The 12,012-nt window shown below is 45.8% G+C and overlaps 1 protein-coding gene across 1 annotated transcript in view; it reads left to right on the plus strand.

Moving 5' to 3' along the window:
• RELL1 (RELT like 1) overlaps positions 1-4,119 on the plus strand; it is a 68,492-nt gene extending 64,373 nt beyond the window's left edge. The window contains 1 exon segment of the mRNA XM_030314055.1: positions 2,027-4,119. The gene's annotated coding sequence lies outside the window, so the exon portion shown is untranslated.
• Positions 4,120-12,012: the final 7,893 nt, after the last annotated feature.

Below are 12,012 nucleotides of genomic sequence, written 5' to 3' on the forward strand. Positions count from 1 at the left end.
GCCCTTGTATTCCTTGCCCTTGACCTCCTTGTTTCCCTTGATGCAAAAAAATTTAGGTCTAAGGGAGCAGAAGATAAAAGGAGGAGACATAAAAATAGTTGACTCCCTATATTGTAGACAACGGCCTAGTTTGTAGTTTAGTTTCGAAATTTCGCTCCTACTTTTTACTGTTTTGTCTTTTAGGACCATTTTTCTATTTCTCTATCTTTGCCTTTTCTACCTTTTCCCTTGCTAACATCTTTCATATTCATCAACTCTCAAATGCAAGTATTCCCACGCTTGCCTTTGTTCAATGCTACGGTACAGATCCATGGTTTGGCCGTGCTAGGCTATAGCTATGCAGGGCAGGGAATTCTTGTTTTCATGTATAATCAAAAACTCCAGACGTGCCTGGGTGGCTCAGTCAGTTAAGTGTCTGCCTCTTGATTTTAGCTCAGGTCAGGATCTCATGGTTGGTTGTATGATTGAGCCCCGCGTCCTGCTCTGCCCTGAGTGTGGAGCCTGCTTAAGATTCTCTCTCTCTCTCTCTCTCTCTCTCTGCCCCTCCCTCCCCTCTCAAACAATAAATAAAATAAAACATAAGAAAAAAAGGCAGGGGCGCCTGAGTGGCTCGGTCAGTTGAGTGCCTGACTTCGTCTCAGGTCATGATCTCGCGGTCTGTGAGTTTGAGCCCCACATGGGCTCACTGCTGTCAGTGTGTAGCCTGCTTCAGATCTTCTGTCCCCTTCTCTCTCTGTCCTACCCCGCTCATGCTCTCTTTCTCAAAAATAATAAAACACTAAAAAAAAAAAACAAACCTCTAGGAGACAGTGTTTTACTTCCTTTTTAGCTAAGGAGAGAAGGATCCTTTACCCAAATCTTTTCATTTGGGCAATCTCTCTCTCTTTTTCTTTCTCTTCTTCTTCTCTCTCTCTCTCTCTCTCTCTCATAATTATTATGAATACTGTAAATGACAGTATTACAGAAGAGGATAATATGGATACTGTTAGATCTTGAAGAAGGAGCTATAAGTACAAAGTAACATTTAAATTAAGATGCCTCTTGAGTTTTTATTCTTCCTATTTCTGCAAGTTGGTTTCATCTGGGTGGTTTTTTTTTTTTTTTGTTTGTTTGTTTTTTGTTTTTTTGGTGTTTGCAGGCAGAGGGGAGAATGCTTCATTCCCTAACCTGGTATACGTCGGCCTATGTGATATATGTGTTTCAACACACACAGGCAGAACTAGAATCTCAGTCATGTCCTAAGTTTTCCCAGCCTGCAAACCGGAACGTACACGGGCATGTAACTGTCTGTCACTTGGAGATGTTTGTAAAAACAACAACAGAAAACAGCCTTGAAAAATAGAAAACTGTTTTACAAGTTATCAGGGGCTTCATCTGTAATATAAATGTAGACATTGACACGGACGGACCAGTTGTTAGAACTTAAAGACACAATGCAGCCCTCGAGCTACAATGAACACCTAGGATTGGGCCCTTTCATCATTGTGTTCTTATTTGCCCAGTGAAATCCCAGCCAAGATGCCTTGTGTACCCAGTAGAGACCGAGTTAACTCTGTCTGGTGCCGCTTGGGAAAGACACCTTATCTGATACATAGAAGTTTCGTTGTGACTGAACACATTTGTCCTACTGCTCGTACTTGGCAGAATGTGGCCGAGGAGTTAAGAGCACGGTCCTGAGAAGAAGTGATACACGACTTGGGGGAGAATGCCCGACCAGTCCTTCACTGTAGAAACTCCTGTTGAAACAGACTGGTACCCTTAGTCTACTGTGGTTCTCAAATTCTCTTCTTTCATGGTTTATAAAACCTCGATAATGAGGTCCTTTTGAAATTGTGGTACTTACATTTCTTTAGACTTAATTCTAGAAGAAATGTAATAATGGTCCCGGGAAGGAACACAGTGGGGTGGGGTGGGATGGGGTCAGGATTGATTACAATTCCTCTGTGTTTTTAAATATCCACACAGGTTAATATGTGATAGGATGTTTACCTTCCGGAAAGCCTTACCTTTTTGTTTTCTCTTGCAGGGGTGACTTTATTTGAAGAGTTTTAAGACACTGAGGACTTACAAGATAAGAAATTGCTTGGGGAGGTTTTTAAAATTTCTATAAAGTTTCTATTGTGGAGTCTGCAGGCACGTGGATAGAAGCTCCAAGGGAATATTGTGCTGTGCTGGATACAGAATCAGTTTGCTTTGAATCAAGTTTTGGGTTTAAAAGTCTGATGGAAAATGTATTGCATTTCCAGTGAAGAAAAGAGCTCATTTAAGAACTTTCCCAACCACCATACCTCCCCATCTCCCATTACTGGCCTTGGTGTACATTTTGCAGTTTTTCCTGTATGATCACTGTGTGTAGGGGAACTATTCGTGTGCAATCGAGCCGATGCTTGGGGGTGTTTCCTTGTGTGTGTGTGTGTGTGTGTGTGTGTGTGCATGTGCGCATGCACACATGCACATCTGTGCACACGCACACTCTTGTTGCCACCCGTGGATCTCATTTTGCAACTGGTTACAAGAAGATCCTCTGAGAGCTTCACTGTTACAAGAGATAAAGATGAGGCTTTGGTGTGAAAGGTCCTTGCAGATCATCTGGCCTCGTCCTGAGAAACTGGCCCCCCCGAGACATCATGGAGTCAGATGGCACCAGATGCCAGACTTTGGATTCCCGGACCAAGGACTCTGCATTGACTCCTGCCACCCACCGTGCCACTCCCAGGTCACTTACAAATATTGAGGGCGTTTTTTTTTTTTTTTTTTTAACTTGCACTAAGCAATTCTTATTTAGTCCGTTGAATAAAGGGGGGAAATAGTTTAAAGTGTCTAAAAACAAAACACAAAAATGCTTATTTTGACAACCTGGGGACAAAATAACACAAAAACACCCGACTTCTGAGGCAGGATGGGCCCGTACCTTCCTCTGGCATGTTTTCCTTGGGCTTTTCCTATTTTTCCATCTTCTAACCAATGCGCGTTATTTAAAAGACTCTTAATGGTTGCATTTCCCCTGTAAGCTGGAAAACCTCACTTTTATTTATTATATATTATTTTTAGCTTTGTAGTTTATGAAACACCTGAAAGAACCGGGGCGGAGTTAGTAGCACATTTATGATAGGCGTGGGCCTGGGGCCAGGAGCCCAGGGGCCATGATCCCAGAGACCTGTCATCAGTGTTGGGGTGATGGATGCCCCGGGGCACTTCTTTTCATCTCAGCGAGAAAGAGCATCTTTCTCACTTCACTCCCAAGAGGAGGATTTCCATAAAAGTGTAGTGTAAACTATTCCCCATAAATATGCTCATTCCATTCTGTTTCTGGCATCGAAATTAAAAATTCCCAACCTTTGAAATGAATGGTAGGTTCGATTTCATGTGATTTTTTTTTTTTTTTAACTGACAACTAATACGAGCTGTGTGTGCGTATGTAACACACAGTGGACTAGAGGAGGTCAGTATGGAAAAAAGATTCCACTGAGGTCCAGCAAGGAGCGATATAGGAATTCTGGGGGTGTGTCTTAGTGTAAATACTCTAGGTGCGGTCTAGACCAATAGTTTTAGTTTTTAAAAATAAAGCACCGTTTTTGGCTTAAAAATATCACGCCCTCAAGTGGTGAGGAATAAAATGTAAGATATTCTTCAGCTTTAATTATTTTTAAAATTTTCAGGTCAGAGCACTTTTTTTATAGCAATACAACAGGCAAGAGAATACTCAAACATATTTAAAATTGTGTTTATACCAAGAGTACGTTTTAAATATTTTCTAATACTGAGCAGTTTTTGTCTGGCCGGCTTTCCAAATATGCCAAAAGTTATGCATTCAATGTGTTAACACATAAGCTTTTTACTAATAATTCTTAAGTGTTCCCAACGCAACTGATGTTTACAGGGCTTGTGTTTTTCTTCCTTCTTTAGAAGGATCGGGGTCCACAACAAACTTACTGTACAAAACACTAACGATGGCTAACTTCTGGTGTAACGCGTGAGTTGGCTACGACCTTGATGTAAAAATTTGTAAAGGAAATTTTGCACCATTTTGAGTGTCAGATGTATTTTTAACTGTCTGGTTTGTACTTTTACGACTTTTGTACTACCAAAACAGAGTTAAAAATAAAACGTTGAACACGTTGTGTGGGTGTTTGAACGATCGAGCTGTCGGTGCCCCCGGGGCCCTGAAAATGTGACAGGAGCGACAAGGCTCGTGTGGCGCTTGGCTAGCGCCGTGCCCGATTTCTTGGGTCCGAATCGACCCGTGATGATTTGCCTGACTCTCCCCGCTGGATTTCAGCCCCTGCCTCTCCCAGCAACAGCCCTCCCCAACCCTTGATTATTTTTAAGATGTAGAGATCACTCTTCTGTATAGAAGAGTTGCAGTGTCGGTGCAAAGAGTTTCTGTGTGCCCTTCACCCCGTTTCCCTCTATGTCAGCATCTTACGTCACTGGAGACCAGTGATCCACGCTAAGACATTAACGCGGGTACAATGCTACTGGTGAAGCCACACCAGTCGTTCAATAGTGTCCTGGGATCACTCACTGCCTTTGGTCGTCTGGTCTCCTCTGAGCTGTGATCGTCCCTCATCTCTTTTCTTGGGATTTAGGATCTTGATGCTTTACTCTGTACCATTCTGTTATTTTGCAGGATGCCCCTCAGTGTAAGTTGGCCAGTTGTTTCTCCTGACTGGATGGAGGGTCCGTGTTCCGGGAAGGATCCCATGTGCCTTTCCCACTGCATCACAGCAGGGGGGCGTGATGTCCGTACAGATTACTAGTGATGTTAACTTCCATCCTTTGGTCAAGGCGACGGCCATCAGCTTTCACTTTGGTAAAGTCACCCTTTTTTCCCTGTCGCAATTAACATTTGAGAGGAGAGCCTTTGAGCTGAGGCAGGTATCCTATTTCCACTTAAGGTTTCACCCATTAGTTCTACCATCTGTATTAGTTTCTTAGGGCTCATGTAACAAATTGCCACAAACTGGGTGGCCTGAAACCACAGAAATTTATTCTTTCCCCGTTTAGAAGTCCAGAAGGCTGAGACTGTGGGGTCTGCAGCACTCCTTCTTTCGAAGCCCCTGAGAGAGAGTGTGTTCATGCCTCGCTCCTAGCTGCTGCTGGTTGCTAGCAATCCTCAGTGTCCCTTGCTCTGTGGCTGCTCCCCTCCAAGCTCTGCCTCTGTCTTTCCATGGCCGTCTTTCCTGTGTGTGTGCCTCTGTCCGCTCTTCTCATGATGCCAGTCATTGGATTTAGGACCCACCGTAGTCCCGTGTGCTTCATTTTAACTTGATTACATTTGCAAAGGCCCTAATTTCAAATAAGATCACATTCGCAGGCATCAGGTGTCAGGACTTCAACACGTTTTTTAGGAAACACAATTCAAGCCACTACACCATCCAGTGGTGGATCTTGCCTGCGACAGTATTACTGTGATCAGGGGCTCTTTCAGGTTGGTGCCCGTGTCCTTTTGATAGGGTTCCATGCTCTTATTTCTCCCTCCATTCCATCCTTTCCTCTACCCTTCCTCCCTCCCTCCCTCCCTCCTTCCTCCCTGCATCTCTCCCTCTTTCTTTCTCTCCCTTCCTTCCTCCCTTCCTCCTTCCCTCTTTTCCTCTTTTCCTTCCTTCCTTCTTCCCTTCCTTCCTTCCTTCCTCCCTTCCTACCCCCCCCCCTTCTGCCTCCCTCCCTCTCTTGATCCCTTCCTTTTTCTTTTACCCTTTGGCCCATTCTCACTGGTGGAACCACAAGAGGCTCCAGACTCATCTTGTCACCTTGCCTTGTATTTCCCTTGTCTCAGCCCCAGAATTGGCCAGCAATCAAGGAGCCCTGGTTCCTCTTACTGTACAATTGGGTGTAGAAATAAAGCTCAGGACAGTGGGTGTGCTCACTGAAGCAGAGGCATCCCTGCTTCTAGGCTTCTATGTGTATAACACACCCACACCCACTTCTGTTCCTTTCTGTATATATCTTTAGAACAAGCATAAGCTGGGACCGGCATTCTGACTGCAGCCTAGCTCTAAAAGCTCATTCCAAACATCCTGCTCTCCTCCTCCAGGGAGGAAACCTGGCTCTTACTGTCTGAAATATTTGTACCCAGGGGGTGCCTGGGTGGCTCAGTCGGTTAAGCGTCTGATTCTTGATTTTGGCTCAGGTAGTGATCTCACGGTTCATGAGTTCGAGCCTGCACTGGGCTCTGTGCTGACAGCATGGGGTCTGCTTGGGATTCTCTCTCTCCCTGTCCCCCGCTCAAAAATAAATGAACTATAAAATGTCTATAGTTGTTCAATCCTAGCATACATATAAGGTAGTCTGAATATATAGCCCTGGGAGGAACAAATTGCCATCTAGAGCACAGTGTGTGTGGACAGCTCACTTAGTGTTTAGCCTTACAGCCTCCAGCCCTGTGCACAGGTGCTTAGGTCGGCTCCTTTGTCCCCCTCAGCGTGGTCACGTGATTCAGTTTTAGCACAGAGTCACTTGTCATTGTCTGTGTTCCGTCTTTCCTTTACGTCCTGGTTAGAATTTTTAAAATTAATGCGGCAGAGTTCACTGTGGTGCCTCATTGGATTGGATTTTGAATTTTCATGGGGATTTTGTTGTGCCTTGAAAACAAGATGACCAATAGTGGCTTAGGTTAAGAAAGTGGAAAAGCTGGTTTCATCGTTTTCACTTCCCCCAAACCAAGAATTCCAGAATGTATGCACTAGGAGAATGTGAGAAATTTCCTCCAAATTCTTTCTTTTTTTTTTTTAAGTGTATTTATTTATTTTGTGGGTGAGAGAGAGAACAGGCATGAATTAGGGAGGGGAGGAGAGAGAGAGAGAGAGAGAGAGAGAGAGAGAGAATCCCAAGCTGACCCCACACTGTCAGCGCAGAGCCCAACGAGGGGCTCGATGTCACAAACCGTGAGACTGCGACCGAAGCCCAAACCAAGAGATGCTTAACCGACTGAGCCCCCCCCACCCACCCCCTCCCCCCCACCCCGGTTGGCGCCTCCAAATTCCTCATCTTATAGTCGAAAGGGGTCACTGGGGATGATGGTTTTTGTTCTTGGCTGGTCAGCCTTTGATTCTCCAGCACAGTGCAGCGCAGAATGGCCCGGCCGAGTCACCCGGCTTTCGTGTCTTTCTCCGCGTCAGGGGAGCGACGAGCATGCGGACGTGCGGCCCCTGTGGCCCGTCTGTGGGACGTGGAGACAGAGCACCAAGCTGGCAGTTCCACCTTGAACGGTTCGTTCAGCTCGGTCCCAGTCCCGGGTCCTGGGTGGATTTGCCAACTGTCCGCGGCCTTGTTCGCTCCTGCGAATCTATCCGGAAGTCTCAGGCGCCTTCCACCCTAATCTGGTGTAAGAGAAAGGTTAGGGACCTTCCTTCTTTCCACTGAGGACAGCACGATGTTGAAGGCTTGGAGGTGGGGTTCCACGATTCAGTCCTGGTCACTGGGGGGGGGGGGGGGGGCTCGGCTGTGGTCAGAGGGGGGCTGTTTTGCACCTGAGGTCCTGCCGCTTCCCGGATCCTCTGACCCCTGGAAAGTTTATGGAACAGGTTGTTTCTACCTAGGGCTTCCCTTGCTCACTCCTCACCTTCCCAGAACCGTTCTTCAGGACTGCTCTTAGGTCTTCCCGGGGCACCCCCATTGTAGCTCCAAAGACCTGAAAGGACAGCCGGGACTTACCTGTCTCTGGCATTCTGTGGCAGCCCAGCTGATGTCCCCCTGCCTACTCCAATCGGCGGGAAGTCCAGACCTGCCGGGTTTCTGCCTGGCGCAGAGCTGGCACCCGCCCCCCCTGCTGGCCACATGGGAGAACTGCAGGGAGCCTGGTTCCTAAGGCCATGTGTTGGTCTGTCCTTCCAGGGCCTGGTGCAGAGAAGGCGTTCATGATCATTTGCTTACTGAATAAACAAAGTCCACCTTTAAAAATGCAAGAAGACCATTAGCTATTTTATGGGAATAAAAATTCAAGTTTGGGTTTGGCCTAACCCATTTTCTGACTCTGCCAGCTTGTCCTTATTTTCTTTCTCATCAGAAACCCGGGATGTCACGTCCCTGCATGTGTGAGCTCAAGTGCTGCCAGGAATAACTGAGTTCCAATTTGGAAGAAACCCCATGCCCTGAGTCCCGTTGGGGAACTGGTGTGACTTGAAGCAGTGTGGTCGGGGAGGGGTAGCCCAGGCTTTGCTGTTAATTTTTATTTTTTTAATTTTTTTTTTAACGTTTATTTTTTTGAGACAGAGAGAGACAGAGCATGAACGGGGGAGGGGCAGAGAGAGAGGGAGACACAGAATCGGAAGCAGGCTCCAGGCTCTGAGCCATCAGCCCAGGGCCCGACGCGGGGCTCGAACTCAGGACCACGAGATATGACCTGAGTTGAAGTCGGACGCTTAACCGACTGAGCCACCCAGGTGCCCCTGCTGTTGAGTTTCAAGGCTGGCTCTGCTACTCACTGCTGTGTGACATTGGGAAAAACTGCCTTACCTTTCTGAGCCGCAATCTCCTCATCTGGTAAATGACCTATCTCGCAGGTCACTTATTAAGAGGTAGATGAAGTATACAAAGCGCCTGCCACGGCCTCGTGTCCACCCTGACTGCGGGCACTGCCGTTGTGAGCCACCACACGCGGTCACTGGGTAAAGCGTTCTGGGTGCCTCTGTCCCACCACAGCTGATTAACGTGGCCTAGGAAGTGGCCCAGCACACAGCTTCGTCCAAGAGTGGAGCTGGAGCAGGAAGTGTCTTGCTCGGGAGCTGAACCACAGAGTTCCAAGCCTCACAGAAGAGCCACGGAACAGAGAAGGGTCCAGGTTCTGAGGAGGCAGGGGTACAGGGGGAGGAAAAGGATCTGAGGATGACGAGGCAGCGTGTGCGGGACAGCTGAGACTCTGTCAGCCCAGCACCGCTCCCTCTCTGGGAATGATGCCTCTCCCTTTGCAGAACCCTTCGTCTCCCTGTTAGAAAGCTAGCCACGGCCTGACGCCCTCTGACCGCAGCCGGACGCGGCTGAGGTGGGCACAGGACCCTCATCGGTGACCTGGACAAATGCAGGTCCTCTGGGATGTTTGCCAAAGGGAGCTGGAGAAGGTGGCTTATTTTTCTGGGGGCTGAAGCTGTGGGCTCAGGGGCTGGTGGAGGCCATGTGTCCTGCCATGTGGACACAGGTCTGGGGAAAGGAAGAGACATTCCAGTTGTGCCGCATTCACACATGCAGAGGGAAGAGAGGCCGTCCTGTTTGCTCTCAAGCCCGGGGCTCCGTTGTCCCTGAAGATCAGCTGCCCTTCTGGGTTTTATGGACATTCCAGGACATTCCTCTTTCGTCTTACCTCGTTTGGGTTGAGTTTCTATAGCACAACAACAAAACCCCATGACTAATGCACTTATTCACAGAAAAATAGATACAGGAGGAGTTAGAGAGCACAGGGCTAGTGAGGCCCTGGCATCCAGCCCTAAAACTGAGATTTCCAGAGCTGCCTTGGATCCGTGGCCAGGCGGCCTGGCCGTCGTGTGGGGGTTTTCTGTTCCGAAATGCCCTTGCAAACCCTCTGCCCTTGATTGCTTTAGGATAACCTCCCTTAAGAGCACAGGTTGGCCTTCGGATCCCTCTGGCCATCTGTGACCTTAAATTCTTGGACCCAATCTTCTCACTGTAGAGTGAAGATAACATGTGCCTTTTAGGGTGGTTGCAAGGATTCTGTGAACGCGAGGGTGTGATGCACTTAGCCCAGGGCCAGGTACAGCCAGTGCTGACTCAGTGAGCTGCCTCAGAATTGCCAAGTTCAGATTCTCTTCAGTGAAATAAGTGACGGAATGATGAAGAGTTAGGCCATTTGAGAGTCGGTTCTTGACGTTTCTTCCGTATTCACTTTGCTCAACATTTTAAGATGAACTTGGGGGTGGGGGTTGGGTTTAGGGGGGTAGGAGGGCCCCGGTCGAAGAGGGAGCCATGATATCTCTTGGTCCTGACATTCTCTTGACACCAGGTTAAATACCTTGAGTTAAATACCAATCTCTTTGCCCTGATATCGAATGGCCGCAGATACACAAGGGTTTGTTCTTTCTGTGTTTATTCAGGCTGTCATTTAATCTTATCGCTCTTCCGATAAGACCTGAATGTACCGTGGTCATCCCGGCGAGTTTAAAAAGAATGTGATTTCTTCTTATTTGCAAGTGGATCTAGCTGAGAAATGATAGGTTAACATGTGTTTGGGATCCATAACATTTATACCCAAATCACAAATTTATGGGTTTGCTGACTATGAATGAATATCTTAATGTTGATGAAATCCAACAAAAAACAAACCAAACAAATCCTCTGAAATAACAAACCGACCCTTACCAAGCCTCCCCAGGTTTCTGTCTTGCATTAAGTGCATTTTATTTTATAAAAAACTTACTTAGGGGAAGGAAAGATAAAAGAAATAGGTCAGTTTTAATGTCATAAATATTCACTTCAAACACAGTATGATTTAAATTTGTTAACCCAGCATAAATTACTGTGTCCTACAATAGTTAAATGATGAAAATAAAGAATAATCATGAGAATAAAAAATACACTAAATGTGAAGTGCCCCTCAGGTACATTTTTGCCTTGAGATGATCGTTCATGATGTAGGCAGAAAAGGATTTACTCAGTTAGAAAGTGTCTAAAATTATTAGAAGTGGTTGGAGCATCTGGCTGGCTCAGGCGGTAGAGCATACAAATCTTGATCTCGGGGTTGTAAGTTCGAGCCCCCACATTGCGTGTAGAGATTACTCACGAAAATAAAAGAAAATCTTAAAAAAAAAAAAGCAAAAACAAGTGGTTCACAGCAATCAAAGTGTTGGGTGTTACAAAGAAAGGGTGGTCGGTGTGAGATGACATGCACTGGGTAATAAAATCACATCTAACATTTATTACTTACTTCATGCTGATAAAGTGGAAGCACTTTATCTCAACGTAAGTCTCATTAGGGCCCAGAGGGAGACAAACTGAGGACAGGAATCTCAACACACATTGTACCGGCCGCTCATGAGGCAGACATGCAGGGCCATGGGTCCATCTCATACTTTGTAGGATAAGAAGCTTGTGGTCCTATGATCATTTAAAAACAAGTATCATTGACAGTAGACAGTCTTAGAGACTGTAATTTATTAAGGCCTTGGCTAATTTTTCAATTCTTTATTAAAATCTTCCTCAGAACCAGAAAATAACCTTTCTTGAGCAACCGGCAATCCATATAATTTTACTTTTTCGAAATGGCATTGTCTTTCTCTCCACCATTTTGTTTGAAAGTTCCCTCACTTTTCAGATCTCAGATTCATTTCATTGCTGTGATTGTTGTGTTCCTTGAGATCATGGAGACCAAAGGCTTTGTTTTCCTAGAAATTTCATATTTTGATTTAGTCTTTTGTTTGTTCGTTTGACGGCAACATGGCTGTCTCCACAAGGAGGCTGTATTTTGTATTCCTTAAAAGGACCAGCTTGTTCAATCTGGATTCAGTTGAGATTCTGTGTGACCATGGACGAATTATACAGCTTTTTGAGCCTCCATTTCCTCATCTGTGAAATGGGGGATAATCATACCTCCAACTCATGAGGTCATGGTGGACCTAAACACGGTGATGCATACGCAGATCTTAGATTGGACTGAATGCTTAATAAATGGTCATTTTGAAAAAAAGTTAAGTCATATTTGCACCTATAAAAAACCAATACCTGTAACTTGATGGCTCCCATAAATCAGCACTGAATAGGATTTCTGTATCAATAATTGTATGATTTGGCAAATTATTTTGAAATGGTGTCTTTGCTGATAAACTTTCCTTGATATGAATTTTTTTCTCTATAACATTTTAAATACTGTAACACTCCTTGGTTTGTCTCCCAGCTAATGGCTGAGGTCAGGAAGATCTGAGAGCCTATGATCGTGTGGCTTTGTAAATGGATAATTTAAAACTTTGGATTCCTTTCTAAGCATTGAAATTCAAGACAGGGAGAGCACGTTCATTAATGGGAAGAGACCAACAACCCTCTTTGGCCTGTGAGATTGTCCTTTTT

This window comes from Lynx canadensis, chromosome B1, assembly GCF_007474595.2.
Source record: "Lynx canadensis isolate LIC74 chromosome B1, mLynCan4.pri.v2, whole genome shotgun sequence".
Classification (NCBI taxonomy): domain Eukaryota; kingdom Metazoa; phylum Chordata; class Mammalia; order Carnivora; family Felidae; genus Lynx; species Lynx canadensis.